The sequence below is a fragment of the Phocoena sinus genome, chromosome 4 (assembly GCF_008692025.1).
Source record: "Phocoena sinus isolate mPhoSin1 chromosome 4, mPhoSin1.pri, whole genome shotgun sequence".
NCBI classification, from domain to species: domain Eukaryota; kingdom Metazoa; phylum Chordata; class Mammalia; order Artiodactyla; family Phocoenidae; genus Phocoena; species Phocoena sinus.
The window spans coordinates 129,826,883-129,846,150 of NC_045766.1; positions in this window are offsets into that span (position 1 = coordinate 129,826,883).

A 19,268-nucleotide genomic window follows, 5' to 3' on the forward strand; every position below is an offset into this window, starting at 1 on the left:
CTACAAATAACTCAATTTCATTTCTTTTTATAGCTGAGTAATATTCCATTGTATATATATGCCATATCTTCTTTATCCATTCATCTGTTGATGGACACTTAGGTTGTTTTCATGTCCTGGCTATTGTAAATAGAGCTGCAATGAACATTGTGGTACATGACTCTTTTTGAATTACGGTTTTCTCAGGGTATATGCCCAGGAGTGGGATTGCTGGGGCACAAGGTAATTCTATCTTTAGTTTTTTAAGGAACCTCCACACTGTTCTCCATAGTGGCTGTACAAATTTACATTCCCACCAACAGTGCAGGAGGGTTCCCTTTTCTCCACACCCTCTGAGGCATTTATTGTGTGTAGATTCTTTGATGATGGCCATTCTGACCCATGTGAGATGATACCTCATTGTAATTTTGATTTGCATTTCCCAAATGATTAGTGATGTTGAGGATCCTTCCATGTGTTTGTTGGCAATCGGTATATCTTCTTTGTAGAAATGTCTGTTTAGGTCTTCTGCCCATTCTTGGATTGGGTTGTTTGTGTTTTTGATAGTGCCCTTCATAAGCTCTTGTAAATGCTGGAGATTAATCCTTTGTCAATTGCTTCGTTTGCATATATTTCCTCCCATTCTGAGGGCTGCCTTTCCATGTTTTAATGGTTTCCTTAGCTTTTAAGTTTCATTAGGTCCCATTTGTTTATTTTTAGTTTTATTTCCATTTCTCTAGGAGGTGGGTCTAAAAGGATCTTGCCGTGATTTATGTCATGGAGTGTTCCACCTATGTTTTCCTCTAAGAGTTTGATACAATTAGGTCCTTAATCCATTTTGAGTTTATTTTGTGTATGGTGTTAGGGAGTGCTCTAATTTCATTCTTTTACATGTAGATGTCCAGTTTTTCTAGCACCACTTATTGAAGAGGCTGTCTTTTCTCCATTGTATATTCTTGCCTCCTTTATCAAAAATAAGGTGACCATATGTGTGTGGGTTTATCTCTGGGCTTTCTATACTGTTCCACTGATCTATATTTTGTTTTTGTGCCAGTACCATACTGTCTTGATTACTGTAGCTTTGTAGTATAGTCTGAAGTCAGGGAGCCTGTTTCTTCAAGCCCCGTTTTTCTTTCTCAAGATTGCTTTGGCTATTCGGGGTCTTTTGTGTTTCTATACAAATTGTGAAATTTTTTGCTCTAGTTCTGTGAAAAATGCCATTGGTAGTTTGATAGGGATTGCATTGACTCTGTAGATTGCTTTGGGTAGTATAGTCATATTCACAATGTTGATTCTTCCCGTCCAAGAACATGGTATATCTCTCCATCTGTTGGTATCATCCTTAATTTCTTTCATCAGAGTCTTATAGTTTTCTGCATAAAGGTCTTTAGTCTCCAAAGGTAGGTTTATTCCTAGGTAATTTATTCTTTTTGTTTCAATTGTAAATGGGAGTGTTTCCTTAATTTCTCTTTCAGATTTTTGTCATTAGTGTATAGGAATGCAAGAGATTTCTGTGCATTAATTTTGTATCCTGCTACTTTACCAGATTAATCGATTAGCTCTAGTGGTGTTCTGGTAGCATCTTTAGGATACTCTATGTATAGGATCATGTCATTTACAAACAGTTTTACTTCTTCTTTTCTTGGATAGCTTTTATTTATTTTTCTTCACTGATCACTGTGGCTAAACTTCCAAAGCTATGTTGAATAATAGTGGTGAGAGTGGGCAACCTTGTCTTGTTCCTGATCTTAGAAGAAAAGTTTTCAGTTTTTCACCATTGATAATGAAGTTTGCTGTGGGTTTGTCATATATAGCCTTTATTATGTTGAAGTAAGTTCCCTCTAAGCCTACTATCTGGACAGTTTTTATCATAAATGAGTGTTGAATTTTGTTGAAAGCTTTTTCTGCATCTATTGAGATGATCATATGTTTCTTCTCCTTCAATTTCTTTTCATGGTATATCACATTGATTGATTTGCATATAGTGAAGAATCCTTGCAATCCTGGGATAAACCCCACTTGATAATAGTTTATTGTCCTTTTAATTTGTTGTTGGATTCTGTTTGCTAGTATTTTGTTGAGGATTTCTGCATCTATATTCATCAGTGATATTGGTCTGTAGTTTTCTTCTTTAAGGACATCTTTCTCTAGTTTTAGTATCAGGGTGATGGTGACCTCTTAGAATGAGTTCGGAAGTGTTCCTCCTTCTGCTATATCTTGGAAGAGTTTGAGAAGGATAAGTGTTAGCTCTTCTCTAAATATTTGATAGAATTCACCTGTCAAGCCATCTGGTCCTGGGCTTTTGTTTGTTGGAAGATTTTTAATCACAGTTTCAATTTCAGTGCTTGTGATTGGTCTGTTTACATTTTCTGTTTCTTCCTGGTTCAGTCTCAGAAGGTTGTGCTTTTCTAACAATTTGTCCATTTCTTCCAGATTGTCCATTTTATTGGCATATAGTTGCTTGTAGTAATTTCTCATGATTCTTTGTATTTCTGCAGTGTCAGTTGTTACTTCTTTTTCTTTTCTAATTCTATTGATTTGAGTCTTCTCCTTTTTTTCTTGATGAGTCTGGCTAATGGTTTATCAATTTTGTTTATCTTCTCAAAGAACCAGCTTTTAATTTTATTGATCTTTGCTATCATTTCCTTTATTTCTTTTTCATTTATTTCTGATCTGAGCTTTATGATTTCTTTCCTTCTGCTAACTATGGGGGTATTTTGTTCTTCTTTCTCTAATTGCTTTAAGTGTAAGGTTAGGTTGTTTATCTGAGATGTTTCTTGTTTCTTAAGGTAAGATTGTATTGCTATAAACTTCCCTCTTAGAACTGCTTTTGTTGCATCCCTTAGGTTTTGGGTCGTCATGTTTTCGTTGTCATTTGTTTCTAGGAATTTTTTGATTTCCTCTTTGATTTCTTCAGTGACCTCTCGGTTATTAAGTAGTGTGTTGTTTAGCCTCCATGTGTTTGTATTTCTTACAGATATTTTCTTGTAACTGATATCTAGTCTCATAGCGTTATGGTCGGAAAAGATACTTGATACGATTTCAATTTTCTTAAATTTACCAGTGCTTGATTTGTGACCCAAGATATGATCTATCCTGGAGAATGTTCCCTGAGCACTTGAGAAGAATGTGTATTCTGTTGTTTTTTGATGGAATGTCCTATAAATATCAATTAAGTCCATCTTGTTTAATGTATCATTTAAAGCTTGTGTTTCCTTATTTATTTTCATTTTGCATGATCTGTCCATTTTTGAAAGTGGAGTGTTAACCGTAAGGTAAACTATGGACTTTGGATAATTATGACCTCCCAACATAGACTCATCAGTGATAACAAACATACCACTCCGGTAGAGAATGTTGATAACAGATGAGGCTATGGATGTGTAGGGGCAGAGGGTATATGGGAAACCTCTCTCTTTTTTTCCTATCAATTTTGTCATGAACCTAAAACTGCTCTAAACAAATTAGTATTTTTTTAAGTTTAAGATTCCAGTCAAGAGGTGTGAATACCAATATTGTTAAGCACTTGGCAGCCTTGAACTTTACCTTCAGAGTGTGACCCTCTAAGAGGCAATCTTACTGTTATAACAGGGTCTCTGTTCATAGTACCAAGAGGATGGTGTTTTCAGAAGCGAGATGATTAAAATAGAGAATGGCTAAGAGAATACAGCTCTCAGCCAATTTAACTGCTCTGTCTACCAAGAAATTAGAAAGAGTATATCCAGAGAGAGATTGTGCATCTTTTACAAGACCATCAAAGGTGTTTTTATGGCTTCATAACATTGATGTTTTCTTCCAAAAATTGGCATAATTTCTAACAAAATAGCAAACTGTATGTTTACACACAAAAATAACTAGTTGAGAAATATAAATAATCAATAAGTCAGTCATTTTATCACTGCTATTTTAACTAACTCGGTTGAATGAACTGTTGCTTTGCTAAGAAGTAGATAATCTACTCTCACCTTGAAGGTAGAAGGACTAATGTCTAAGTAAATATTTCTGAAACAGACAGTGTATGAACTTATAGTATTTAAAACCCAGTGAAGAAATACATTAATATATGAAGGGATTCAGACATGTATTATGTGAAATTAAGAAAAAGAAAAGCACGTGGAAATCTTATCATAGAATGAGCTTTGGAAAAAAAATAAAAATTTTCTAAGTAAGTATAATTTTAGGTTCCCTTAATATTTTTTTCATTTCTAGCTGTAAGGTTCTCACTTTGTGTACCACTGTTGTATAGAACATCACAGTACAGTATATGACAATTTAATAGATTAATTTAATAACTGTGGAAATAACCATTGATGTCTACTAGGCCAAACCCATTCTACAGATTAGAAAACAAAGTCTCAGAGAAGTTACATAACTTTCAGGTCATTACTGCTCACTGGTATCAGGGCTAAGACTAGACTCTGGTTCAGTTTCTCTTATAAAAAAACAAAAGACTTCTTGACAACTGAAATGTAGCCAACGCTTAGTTCTTAGTTACACCACTTTTCAGCCAGCTCTTCCAAACTCGCCATGTTTGGAGACTTCAAAGAGTCTTAAAGGGGCTTCCCTGGTGGCGCAGTGGTTGAGAGTCCGCCTGTCGATGCAGGGGACACGGGTTCGTGCCCCGGTCCGGGAAGATCCCCCATGCCGTGGAGCACCTGGGCATGTGAGCCATGGCCGCTGAGCCTGCGCATCCGGAGCCTGTGCTCCCCAACGGGAGAGGCCACAACAGTGAGAGGCCCGTGTACCGCAAAAAAAAAAAAAAAATAGAGTCTTAAGATACATTAACTCACTATCTTGACACAGGGAAATCCTGAGACATTCTTCACCTAATACTTCTAAGGGCTGTTGGCTTCCTAGCAGACCTACAAATGCTTAAATGTTATTGAAAAGAACGAGCCCTTATTTTGGATGACACTTGTAAAAATATCTGCTGTTCAAAGGGACTTTGTTGAGCTTAGCATGATTGAAAGAGGAAGACTATTATAGGTACCATGCACTAATTAAAAACTCCACCAGAGATTATTCTAGAAGGAGTAGACTAAAAATATGTTTCTTTTCCTTTTCCTGTCGAAATCATGTGACTAAAACCAGCCATCAGTTAAGGGCGGAGAGATGTTACACTCAAGACTTAAACAGAAAAAATTAAAAAGCCAATTTTTAACACCTCTGTTCTGTTTATGACCACCATGAGCATAAGTTTTGTTTAAAAAACTTTAGTTCATAGAAAGGATTTGCCAGTAAATAGGCTAAGCAAAAAAGTTCACTCTTACAGAGCTGAAACAAATAGAATTTGAAATAACTGAAAGTAGCATCACCAGTCTGGTTACCTGGTTCATCTCAACAACCAGGAATGAATCCTCTGATCCTCATGACAGTTAAAAGGACCAAATAAACAGCTGCTTTTTCAGTAAATAACCCCTCCCCAGACTGTGCCTTGTCTCTGATGTCATAAAGTCCTTAGAAGACATTTTTAAGTTAGTTGTGAGACTGGGTTCCAATCATAACTTGGACATAGAAATGCCCTGTAATAATCTTGAAGCTTCAGAAAAAAAGAGAGAGAGAGAATCTATATAAAGGAAATAATAGGAAATGTAGACTAAGATTTACATATAAAGATGCTGTTAATAGCATTATCATAATAATAAAAAAACAGAAGTAATCTAAGTGGTCAATAAAAATCATCATCATTATCATCATCATGATCCTGAAGATTCTTCCAGAAACAAGTCTAGAAAATTATTATTCTTGCAATATAGATACATGTTTTCTTCTATTATAAAAAAAGGAAGTGTTTCAATTAGAGACACGTGTTTCCATGATCCTAAGTGCATCTACCCCATCTAAAGACAGAGCCTCGGACTTCCCTGGAGGTACAGTGGTTAAGACACAGTGCTTCCACTTGCAGGAGGTGCAGTTCAATCCCTGGTCAGGGAGCTATGATGCTGCCTGGTGGGATCCATCTAAAAACGGCAGTGGAATTACACTTTACTAAATATATTCTGATATTCTTATGGAGCACGAAAGTAAAGTAGCGCTTTCTTTTTATTTTTATTTTTATAAGATAGTATTTTTTCTGAAAGAAGAAAGTAGGCCTCTTGGATTTTTATCTGGCATTTTCTAAGATCATCCAGGACATGTTTGGAGTGCAGTCCTGTTCACTTTCATTTCTACGAATCCCACATCAGAGGTTCTAAAACAGCTCAAGCCCTACGTGCAGCTTCTCTTAGTGCCAATGCCAGAGCAGCCCAAGGTCCCCTTCACACAGTTAGACGTGTAACCTCATGAATCCAAAACTTCACAGAGTACCTGACCCTCATATGCAAATGTTATTTCCTGGTTATTTCCTGGAGTGAAGAAATGAATGGAAATTCACTTGGTACCAGCAGCCTGTCAGTTCCTCTAGTAGCAAAGACTAAATGTATCTGAGGAAGTTCTGGTGAACCAATCAAAACGGGGGGTGTTGTGTTTCTGAACTTGGCTGAGCCCATCTCATGCCTTGTAAATGTCAGTGTGGGTACTTGTGAGCGTCTGACATTACTCAGCAACACATACTGAAGGCCAACAATTTGGCCAGAGCCAGGCTGATTAGCATAGATAAAAATATTCCATTTTATCAATAACCATTCTGATTGCCTTTTAGCCTGTGGGTAAAATGCTAAAGCTGCAGGATCTTTAGGAAGCATAAATTCTGAGAGGTTTTCCAAAAATCCCAAATGACACAACCTCATTGTGTAACACGTAACCCTTCAACTTAAGTTCTTATTTGTCTATTTTTATCCCAACAGATTCTTTTTGTAAGCCATGTAAGGCAATGCTCTCTCATTTACAAACATTTATAAAATGTAATCTAATTTAATTCAACAAATAGTTATTGAGAACCTATTACATGCAAGGCACTTTGTCGGGCTCCATGGGGAATATAAGGTCAAACGTAATTATCCTCACTTTGAATTTGCCTGCAATGCAGCAAAAGTTGAGACCTTTCCTGGGAATGAGCTGCTCTTGGGCTACGAAACCATGATCCATGCTTTAGAAGAGGCATAAACTAAGAGCTAGCAGAGTCAAGAAAGAGATTAATTTTTTTGGCGAGGGTTGGCAAAGGCTGCCTGAGGACAGAGGCATTTTGATCTGGTCCTTTAAGAGTAGGGAGAGTTACCCAGGCAGAGCTGAGGAAGGCACAGCATGAGTATGCAAATATAGAAAGCACAGGGCATTAAAAAAAATTCACGTGAAATCTTCAAGTTTCTTCCTTATCACAGGGGATAAGTTTTCCTGAAATGAGAAGGTTAATGGCACCAGAATCATAGCTCCCACAATCTCTGTAATCAAGGGAAGGTACTACAGTGGAGCCGTCTCTAAACAAGAGGGAAAATACAATTTCTGCAAAATGGCCAAAACCATAAGAGTGATGATTTATACTGGAGGTAAACAAGGCTTAACCCTAACGTGGGGACAAGTTAAAGAGCTGTCCTCTGGGTATCATTTACAGGTACACAGAAATGAAAATGTATGTACATCTTACTCTAGGTACTTTGCCTCACAGTCATTCTTTCTTTTTCAGCAGCCCAAATCCACTTGGTCCTGGATTTTAGTTTAGATATCTCACACCGCTAAGAGATTTACCAAAAAGCTGCGACTCATGGTTTCAACCATGTTTCTACCATGGAGTTCAGGGGAGTAAACCCAAGAGGTAAAATATCTTGGGTGGTCAGAGATTTGAGAGATTTGCCTAGGAATTACCTTTATTTTTACCTGTAAAATGATAGAGAACCACCTAGGGTTTATGAAGAGAATGGATTGCCAAGTTTTGACAACACCAGATAGATGTCACTATGAAGGACAATTACATAGTCAATCCACAATCAGTGACTCAGTACCCTGTGTCTATACACATATGAGATGATGAAAATCATGGCTGGAAATTAGCTAGTAAGACTGAAATAAGAGCAATGTTCTTCCCAGAGCAATGACCTTTCTTTGTGAAGAAATGGCACTGCTTAAATTTCTTTATGAAGAAATGATTGGTGCATCTATTAATGGATTAAGATGACTAAGAAAGAAAGTGATAGAAAGAAAACAAATGATATGTTCTAGCAAAAAAAAATCATTGAACCAAATATTAAAATAAATGTGTAAGCCCAATTCTTACATTTCTAAGGCCTGAATTGTAGCAACTGAAATTAAGTAGGCCATAACAGTTCGAGATCTTCAAGATGGTGGAGGAGTAAGAAGTGGAGATCACCTTCCCCCCAACAAATACATCAGAAATACATCTACATGTGGAACAACTCCTACAGATCACCTACTGAACACTGGCAGAAGACCTCAGACCTCCCAAAAGGCAAGAAACTCCCCACGTACCTGGGTAGGGCAAAAGAAAAAAGAGTAAACGGAGACAAAAGAATAGGGATGGGACCAGCACCTCGGGGAGGGAGCTGTGAAGGAGGAAAGATTTCCACACACTAGGAAGCCCCTTTACTGGCTGAGATGGGGGATGGGTGGAGGGTGGGGGGAAGCTTTGGAGTCACGGAGGAGAACACAGCAACAGGGGTGCAGAGGGCAAAGCAGAGAGATTCCCGCAGAGAGGATCGGTGCCAACCTGCACTCACCAGCCCGAGTGGCTTGTCTGCTCACCTGCTGGTGCAGGCAGGGACTGGTTGAGGACTGGGGTTGGCTGCGTGAACACAGCCTGAAGGGGGCTAGTGCACCACAGCTAGCTGGGAGGGAGTCCAGGAAAAAGTCTGGAACTGCCTAAGAGGCAAGAGACCACTCTTTGGGAGACCACTGTTTGGGAGACCACTGTTTGGGAGAAGAGGGATTCAGAGCACCACCTAAACGAGCTCCAGAGATGGGCACAAGGCGTGGCTACCAGTGACGACACAAGAGATGGGCATGAGACACTAAGGCTGCTGCTGTAGCCACCCAGAAGCCTGTGTGCAAGCATAGGTCACTATCCACACTGCCCCTCCTGGGAGCCTATGCAGCCCACAACTGCCAGGGTCCTGTGATCCAGGAACAATTTCCCCAGAAGAACACACGGCGCGCCTCTGGCTATTGCAATGTCATGCTGGCTTCTACTACATCAGGCTCACATGGCATTCCGTACCCCTCCCTCCCCCCTAATCAGCTGCGATGCTAACCCCATCCTGTCTGAGCGAAGAACAGAGCCCTCAGGTGACCTACAAGCAGAGGCAGGGCCAAATCCAAAGCTGAACCCCAGGAGCTATGCAAACAAAGAAAAGAAAGGGAAATTTCTCCCAGTAGCCTCAGGAGCAGTGGATTAAATCTCCACCATCAACTTGATGTACCCTGCATCTCTAGAATACTGGAATAGACAACAAAACATCCCAAATTTGAGGTGGTAGACTTTGTGTGATTTTTTCTGTATAGCTTTGTTTTCACCATTTGCCTTAGGGTTCTGTTTGTTCATTTTGGCAGGGGGTGGTGGTGGTTAGTATGCTTTTTTAGTACTTGTTGCTAAAAAAACATCCATCATTGGTGGATATGTTTTTTGGTTTGGTTGCTCTCTACTTTCTTTTGTATTATTTTTTTTAATTTTTTTATTTTTTTTATTTTAATAACTTTATTTTGTTTTATTTTTTTTTTCTTTCTTTTATTCTCCCATTTCTCCTGAGCCTTGTGGCTGACAGGGTTTTGGTACTCTGGTCAGGTGCCAGGCCTGTGCCTCTGAGGTGGGAGTGCCGAGTTCAGGATATTAGTCGACCAGAGATCTCCTGGCTCCATGTAATATCAAATGGGAAAAGCTCTCCCAGAGGTCTCCAACTCAACGCTAAGACCAAGATCCACTCAACGACCAGCAAGCTACAGTGCTGGACACACTATGCCAAACAAATAGCAAGACAGGAATACAACCCCACCCATTAGCAGAGAGGCTGCTTAGAATCATAATAAGGTTGCAGACACCCTAAAACACACCACCAGTTGCAGTCCTGCCCATCAGAAAGACAAGATCTAGCCTCATCCACCAGAACAGAGGCACCAACCCCCTCCACCAGGAAGCCTAACACAACCAACTGAACCAACATTAGCCACTGGGGGCAGACACCAAAAACAATGGGAACTACAAAACTGCAGCCTACAAAAAGGAGACCACAGACACAGTAAGTTAAACAAAATGTGAAGACAGAGAAGTACACAGCAGATGAAGGAGCAAGGTAAAGACCCAGCAGATCAAACAAATGAACAGGAAATAGGCAGCATACCTAAAAAATAATTCAGAGTAATGATATTAAAGATGATCCAAAATCTTGGAAATAGAATGGAGAAAATACAAGAAAAGTTTAAAAAGGACATAGAAGAACTAAAGAACAAACAAACAATGATGAACAACATAATAAATGAAATTAAAAATTCTCTAGGAGGAATCAATAGCAGAATAACTGAGGCAGAACAATGGATAAGTGACATGGAAGATAAAATAGTGGAAATAAATACTGCAGAGCAGAATAAAGAAAAAAGAATGAAAAGAATTGAGGACAGTCTCAGAGACGTCTGGGACAACATTAAATGCACCAACATTTGAATTCTAGGAGTCGCAGAAGAAGAAGAGAAAAAGAAAGGGACTGAGAAAATATTTGAAGAGATTACAGTTGAAAAATTCCCTAATACAGGAAAGGAAATTGTCAATCAAGTCGAGGAAGTACAGAAAGTCCATATAGGATAAATCCAGGGAGAAACACACCAAGACGCATATTAATCAAACTATCAAAAAATAAATACAAAGAAAAAAAATTAAAAGCAGCAAGGGAAAAACAACAAATAACATAAAAGGGAATCCCCATAAGGTTAACAGCTGATCTTTCAGCAGAAACTCTGCAAGTCAGAAGGGAGTGGCAGGACATATTTAAGGGATGAAAGGAAAAAATCTACAACCAAGATTACTCTACCCAGCAAGGATCTCTTTCAGATTTGATGGAGAAATCAAAAGCTTTACACACGAGCAAAAGCTAAGAGAATTCAGCACCACCAAACCAGCTTTACAACAAATGCTAAAGGAACTTCTCTAGGCAGGAACCACAAGAGAAAGAAAAGACCTACAGTAACAAACCCAAAACAATTAAGAAAATGAAAATAGGAACTTACATATCAACAACTACCTTAAATGTAAATGGATTAAATGCTCCAAACAAAAGGCATAGACTGGCTGAGTGGATACAAAAACAATACCCGTATATATATTGTCTACAAGAGACCCACTTCAGACCTAGGGACACATACACACTAAAAGTGAGGCGATGGAAAAAAAATATTTCATGCAAATAGAAATCAAAAGAAAGCTGGAGTAGCAATTCTCATATCAGACAAAATAGACTTTAAAATAAACACTATTACAAGAGACAAAGAAGGACACTACATAATGATCAAGGGATCAATCTAACAAGAAGATATAACAATTGTATATTTATGCAACCAATATAGGAGCACCTCAATATGTAAATCAAATACTAACAGCCATAAAAGGGGAAATAGACAATCATAGTAAGAGACTTTAACACCCCAAATTCACCATTGGAGAGATCACCCAAAATGAAAATAAATAAGGAAACACATGCTTTAAATGATACATTAAACAAGATGGACTTAATTGATATATATAGGACATTCCATCCAAAAACAATACAGGATACACATTCTTCTCAAGTATTCATGGAATATTCTCCAGGATAGATCATATCTTGGGTCACAAATCAAGCCTTGGTAAATTTAAGAAAACTGAAATCATATCAAATATCTTTTCCAATGACAACACTGTGACTGGATAACAATTACAGGAAAAAAACAATTAAAAAAATGCAAACGGGGCTTCCCTGGTGGAACAGTGGTTGAGAGTATGTCTGCCGATGCAGGGGACGCGAGTTTGTGCCCCGGTCTGGGAGGATCCTGCATGCCGCGGAGCGGCTGGGCCCGTGAGCCGTGGCCGCTGAGCCTGCACGTCTGGAGGCTGTGCTCCGCAACAGGAGAGGCCATGGCAGTGAGAGGCCCGTGTACCGCAAAAATAAAATACAGACATATGGAGGCGAAACAACACAGTACTAAATAACTGAGAGGTCACTGAAGAAATCAAAGAGGAAATCCAAAAACACCTAGAAATAAATGACAATGAAAACAGGATGACCCAAAATCTATGGGATGCAGCAAAGGCAGTTCTAAGAGGGAAGTTTATAGCAATACAATCTTACCTCAAGAAACAAGAAACATCTCAAATAAACAATGTAAACTTACAACTAAAGCAATTAGAGCAGGAAGAACAAAACAAAAAACCCCAAAGTTAGCAGAAGGAAAGACGTCATAAAGACCAGATCAGAAATAAATGTAAAAGAGATGAAGGAAACAATAGCTAAAATCAATAAAAACTAAAAGCTGGTTCTTTTAGAAGATAAACAAAATTGATTAACCAATACCTAGACTCATCAAGAAAAAAGAGAAGACAAATCAATAGAATTAGAAATGAAAAAGAAGTAACAACTGACCCTGCAGAAATTCATGATGAGAAATAACTACAAGTAACTATATGCCAAAAAAACATTCAAACTGGAAGAAATGGACAAACTCTTAGAAAAGCATAACCTTCCAAGACTGAACCAGGAAGAAATGGAAAATATGGACAGACCAATCACAAGCACTGAAATTGAGACTGTGATTTAAAATCTTCCAACAAACAAAAGTCCAGGACCAGATGGCTTCATAGGCAAATTCTATCAAACATTAACAGATGAGCTAACACCTATCCTTCTCAAACTCTTCCAAAATATAGCAGAGGGAGGAACACTACCAAACTCATTCTATGAGGCCACCATCACCCTGATACCAAAACCAGACAAAGATGTCACAAAGAAAGAAAACTACAGGCCAATATCACTGATGAACATAGATGCAAAAATCCTCAACAAAATACTAGCAAACAGAATCCAACAACACATTAAAAGGATCATACACCATGATCAAGTGGGGTTTACCCCAGGAATGCAAGGATTCTTCAATACACACAAATCAATCAATGTGATACACCATAATAACAAACTGAAGGAGAAAAACCATACAATCATCTCAATAGATGCAGAAAAAGCTTTTGACAAAATTCAACACCCATTTATGATAAAAGCCCTGCAGAAAGTAGGCATAGAAGGAACGTACTTCAACATAATAAAGGCCATATATGACAAACCCACAGCCAACATCATCCTCAATGATGAAAAACTGAAACCATTTCCTCTAAGATAAAGAACAAGACAAGGATGTCCACTCTTATGTCCACTATTATTCAACATAGTTTTGGAAGTTTTAGCCACAGCAATCAGAGAAGAAAAAGAAATAAAAGCAATCCAAATCGGAAAAGAAGAAGTAAAACTGTCACTGTTTGCAGATGACATAATCCTATACATAGAGAATCCTAAAGAGGTGAATAGAAAACTACTAGAGCTAATCAATGAATTTGGTAAAGTACCAAGATACAAAATTAATGCACAGAAATCTCTTACACACGTATACAATAATGCTTAAAACCTGAAAGAGAAATTAAGGAAACACTCCTGTTTACCACCTCAACAAAACGAATAAAATAGGTAGGACTAAACTTACCTAAGGAGACAAAAGACCTGTATTCAGAAAACTATAAGACACTGATGAAAGAAATTAAAGATGATACCAACAGATGGACAGATATACCATATTCTTGGACGAGAAGAATCAACATTGTGAAAATGACTCTACTACCCAAAGCAATCTACAGATTCACTGCAATCCCTATCAAACTGTCAGTGGCATTTTTCACAGAACTAGAATAAAAAATTTCACAGTTTCTATGGAAACACAAAAGACCCCGAATAGCCAAAGCAATCTTGAGAAAGAAAAATGGGGCTAGAGGAAGCAGGCTCCCTGGCTTCAGACTATACTACAAAGCTACAGTAATCAAGACAGCATGGTACTGGCACAAAAACAGATATATAGATCAGTGGAACAGTATAGAAATAAACCCACACACATATGGTCACCTTACTTTTGATAAAGGAGGCAGGAATATACAATGGAGAAAAGACAACCCCTTCAATAAGTGTGCTAGGAAAACTGTACAGCTAAAAGAATGAAATTAGAACACTACCTAACATCATACACAAAAATAAGCTCAAAATGGATTAAAGACCTAAATGTAAGGCCAGGCACTATAAAACTCTTAGAGAAAAACATAGGCAGAACACTCTGTGACATAAATCACAGCAATCCTTTTTAACTCACCTCCTAGAAAAATGGTAATAAAAACAAAAATAAACAAATGAGACCTAATGAAACTTAAAAGCTTTTACACAGCCAAGGAAAACATAAACAAGATGAAAAAACAACCCTCAGAATGGGGGGGAAATATTTGCAAATGAAGCAACTGACAAAGGATTAAACTCCAAAATTTACAAGCAGCTCATGCAGTTCAATATCAGAAGCACAAACAACACAATCCAAAAATGGGCAGAAAACCTAAATAGACATTTCTCCAAAGAAGATACACAGATTGCCAACAAACACATGAAAGGATGCTCAACATCACTAATCATTTGAGAAATGCAAATCAAAACTACAATGAGGTATCACCTCACACCAGTCAGAATGGCCATCATCAAAAATCTAGAAACAATAAATGCTGGAGAAGGTGTGGAGAAAAGAGAACCCTTTGCACTGTTGGTTGGAATGTAAATTGATACAGCCACTATGTAGGACAGTATGGAGGTTCCTTAAAAACTAAAACTAGAACTACCATATGACCCAGCAATCCCACTCCTGGGCATACACCCTGAGAAAACCATAATCCAAAAAGAGTCATGTAGCAAAATGTTCATTGCAGCTCTATTTACAATAACCAAGACATGGAAGCAACCTAAGTGCCCATCGACAGATGAATGGATAAAAAAGATGTGGCATATAAATACAATGGAATATTACTCAGCTAAAAAAAGAAACGAAATTGAGTTATTTGTAGTGAGGTTGATGGACCTAGAGTCTGTCATACACAATGAAGTAATTCAGAAAGAGAAAAATAAATACCGTATGCTAACACATATATATGGAATCTAAAAAGAAAAAAAATGGTTATGAAGAACATAGGGGCAGGACAAGAATACAGACACAGATGTAGAGAGTGGACTTGAAGACACGGGGATGGGGAAGGGTAAGCTGGGATTAAGTGAGAGAGTGGCATGGACATATATACACTACCAAATGTAAAATCGATAGCTAGTGGGAAGCAGCCACATAGCACAGTGAGATCAGCTAGGTGCTTTGTGACCACCTAGAGGGGTCGGATAGAGAGGATGGGAGGGAGACACAAGAGAGAGGAGATATGGGGATATATGTGTATGTATAGCTGATTCTCTTTGTTATAAAGCAGAAACTAACACACCATTGTAAAGCAATTATACTCCAATTAAAATATTAAAAAAGAAAAAGAAATCAAGTAATTTCTGATCATTGGCACAGTTTACAGGAATATTGTCCATAACTCAAGAGGACACAAGGCAAATTTGGCATTTGATTCATTACCAATGCCCATAGTGTTTTACCTAATTATTCCGAGCAACAAATGTATTGTTCAATCATGCATTTCCTATGAACTGGTCACCTGCCCACCCTGGGACCACCTAACACCATAACGAAGCTGACCTTTGCCATTAGAACCACCTGGTGATTAAACCACTATGTGGTTTTTTTTGTTATCTTTGTTTTTCTGTTTTTTGTGGTACGCGGGCCTCTCACTGCTGTGGCCTCCCCCGTTGCGGAGCACAGGCTCCGGACGCGCAGGCTCAGTGGCCATGGCTCACGGGCCCAGCCGCTCCGTGGCATGTGGTATCCTCCCGGACCGGGGCATGAAACCATGTCCTCTGCATCAGCAGGAAGACTCTCAACCACTGCGCCACCAGGGAAGCCCAAACCACTATGTGTTTTAACTTCCAATCTCTTCCTCATTGCGCCTTCCAATGCAGGTAAATCTTGCATATACCATGTGCTCAGTTTTTTTTAACTTAAGACAGGAGAGTCTAGTGGATGCTTTTGCTCTGAACAGTATGGGAGTGTTGGACATATAGACTAAGTAAGTTTCTAAGAAGTTCGGAGGGTAAGTACAGCAAAGACAAAAGGTGAATGAACTAGGGCATTCAGACTGGCCGGTCACTTATTTCTTGATACTTTAGCCATCCAGTGAAGATGGAAGATTGAAGAGAAGGTCTAGAAAATGAAGGAAATGACAGGGACAGGGAAGGCAGGAGCGATGATTAAATATGAGTTGCATTGTGTTATCAGTTGAGAGGGACAAATGGAGAAAGTCAGTACTTAGATTCCAGGTCTAAAAATTCAGAGAACCTGATCAGAGCAAAGAAGAAAAGAGTTTGGAAAATACTGAAAGGAAGTTGGCAACAACAAGAATTCATTCATCATAGAGAACCAGAGGGGTTGACAGCAGATGAGGGAAAGGAAATTCGAGTGTCAGTGAGAGGCTCAGAAACTGGCAAATGAGAGAATTGTGAAAGTGGAGAAGACTGAATTGATAAGGAGCAGAGAAAAGAGAAAAAGACTAAGAATAGAATTTCTTAATGGTTAGTCAACAAGAACAAAACCAATATGCGCTTGTTAATACGTGTGTGTTGCATTGTATCAATATTAAATTCTTTCAAGCATTTCCTGTGAAACCCAAAGCTCAGGCATGAAAATTACAAGCCAAACCTCTCCACCACAGGTCACCTAAAAATAATTCGCATGTACTGGGGAGAGCTGGAAGGAGGCTAGAGCCGAATGGCTTGTGGATCCAGACATGCTCTTTAGATCCAGAAAGTGCACAGTGCAGCAAGTCATGCCAAGTCGGAGAAGCATGCACTCCTGGTGGGGCCTTTCTCAATGGCTGTCAAAGTTGGCTGCATGCTTACTCCAGGTACTCAACTGAGAAGTGTGGCATAGCCAGTTTTCAAACTGCAACAGTCATCATCTATGAATAGGTGACCTGTGATTTTGTTTTGTGCTCCAAAGTCCCAGGATCAAGGCCAGCTTCCTGGACACAACCTGTGCATTTGCATGGGGCCCTGTGCTCAGATGGGTCCTGCACTCTGTGGCTGCCATCTTGAGGCCTTTGAGGTTTTAGTTTGTTTGTTTGTTTGTTTTTGTTTTTTATACAGCAGGTTCATATTAGTCATCCATTTTATACACATCAGTGTCTACATGTCATTCCCAGTCTCCCAATTCATCACACCACCACTCCAACACCACACCGCTTTTCCCCCTTGGTGTCCATATGTTTGTTCTCTACATCTGTGTCTAAATTTCTTCCCTGCAAACCGGTTAATCTGTACCATTTTTCTAGGTTCCACATACATGCATAATATACGATATTTGTTTTTCTCTTTCTGACTTACTTCACTCTGTAGGACAATCTCTAGATCCATCCACATCTCTACAAATGACCCAATTTTGTTCCTTTTTATGGCTGAGTAATATTCCATTATATATATATGTACCACATCTTCTTTATCCATTCATCTGTCAACATTTAGATTGATTCTATGACCTGGCTATTGTAAATACTGCTGCAGTGAACATTGGGGTGCATGTGCCTTTTTGAATTATGGTTTTCACTGGGTATATGCCCAGTGGTGGGATTGCTGGGTCATATGATAGTTCTATTTTTAGTTTTTTAAAGAACCTCCATACTGTTCTCCATAGCGGTTCTATCGATTTACATTCCCACCAACAGGGCAAGAGGGTTCTCTTTTCTCCACACCCTCTCCAGCATTTGTTGTTTGTAGATTTTCTGATGATGCCTATTCTAACTGGTGTGAGGTGATACCTCATTGTAGTTTTGATTAGCATTTCTCTCATAATTAGTGATATTGAGCAGCTTTTCATGTGCTTCTTGACCATCTGTATGTCTTGTTTGGAGAAATGTCTCTTTAGACCTTCTGCCTGTTTTTGTATTGGGTTTTTTTTCTTTTTTAATATTGAGCTGCATGAGCTGTTTATATATTTTGGAGATTAATCCTTGGTCCATTGATTCGTCTGCAAATATCTTCTCCCATTCTGTGGGTTGTCTTTTCGACCTGTTTATGGTTTCCTTTGCTGTGCAAAAGCTTTTAAGTTTCATTAGGTCCCATTTGTTTATTTTTGTTTTTATTTCCCTCTCTCTAGGATGTGGATCAAAAAAGATCTTGCTGTGATTGATGTCAAAGAGTGTTCTTCCTATATTTTCCTCTAATAATTTTATAGCGTTCAGTCTTACATTTAGGTCTCTAATCCATTTTGAGTTTATTTTTGCGTATGGTGTTAGGGAGTGTTCTAATTTCATTCTTTTACATGTAGCTATCCAGTTTTCCCAGCACCATTTATTGAAGAGACTGTCTTTTCTCCATTTTATATACTTGCCTCCTTTGTCATACATCAGTTGACCACAGGTGTGTGAGTTTATCTCTGGGCTTTCTATCTTGTTCCATTGATCTATATTTCTGTTTTTGTGCCAGTACCATACTGTCTTGATTACTGTAGCTTTGTATAGTCTGAAGCCAGGGAGTCTGATTCCTCCAACTCTGCTTTTTTCCCTCAAGACTGCTTTGGCTATTCGGGGTCTTTTGTGTCTCCATACAAATTTTAAGATTTTTTTGTTCTAGTTCTGTAAAAAATGCCATTGGTAATTTAATATGGATTGCATTGAATCTCTAGATTACTTTGGGTAGTATGGTCATTTTCACAATATTGATTCTTCCAAACCAAGAATATGGTATATCTCTCCATCTGTTGGTATCATCTTTAACTTCTTTCATCAGTGTCTTATAGTTTTCTGCAGACAGGTCTTTTGTCTCCCTAGGTAGGTTTCTTCCTCGGTATTGTATTCTTTTTGTTGCAATGGTAAATGGGAGTGTTTCATTAATTTCTCTTTCATATATTTCATCATTAGTATAAAGGAATGCAAGAGATTTCTGTGCATTAATTTTGTATCCTGCAACTTTACCAAATTCATTGATTAGGTCTACTAGTTTTCTGGTGGCATCTTTAGGATTCTCTATGTATAGTATCATGTCATCTGCAAACAGTGACAGTTTTACTTCTTCTCTTCCAATTTGTATTCCTTTTATTTCTTTTTCTTCTCTGATTGCCATGGCTAGGACTCCCAAAACTATGTTGAATAATAGTGGTGAGAGTGGACATCTTTGTCTTGTTCCTGGTCTTAGAGGAAATGTTTTCAGTTTTTCACCATTGGGAATGATGTTTGCTGTGGGTTTGTCATATATGGGCTTTATTGTGTTGAG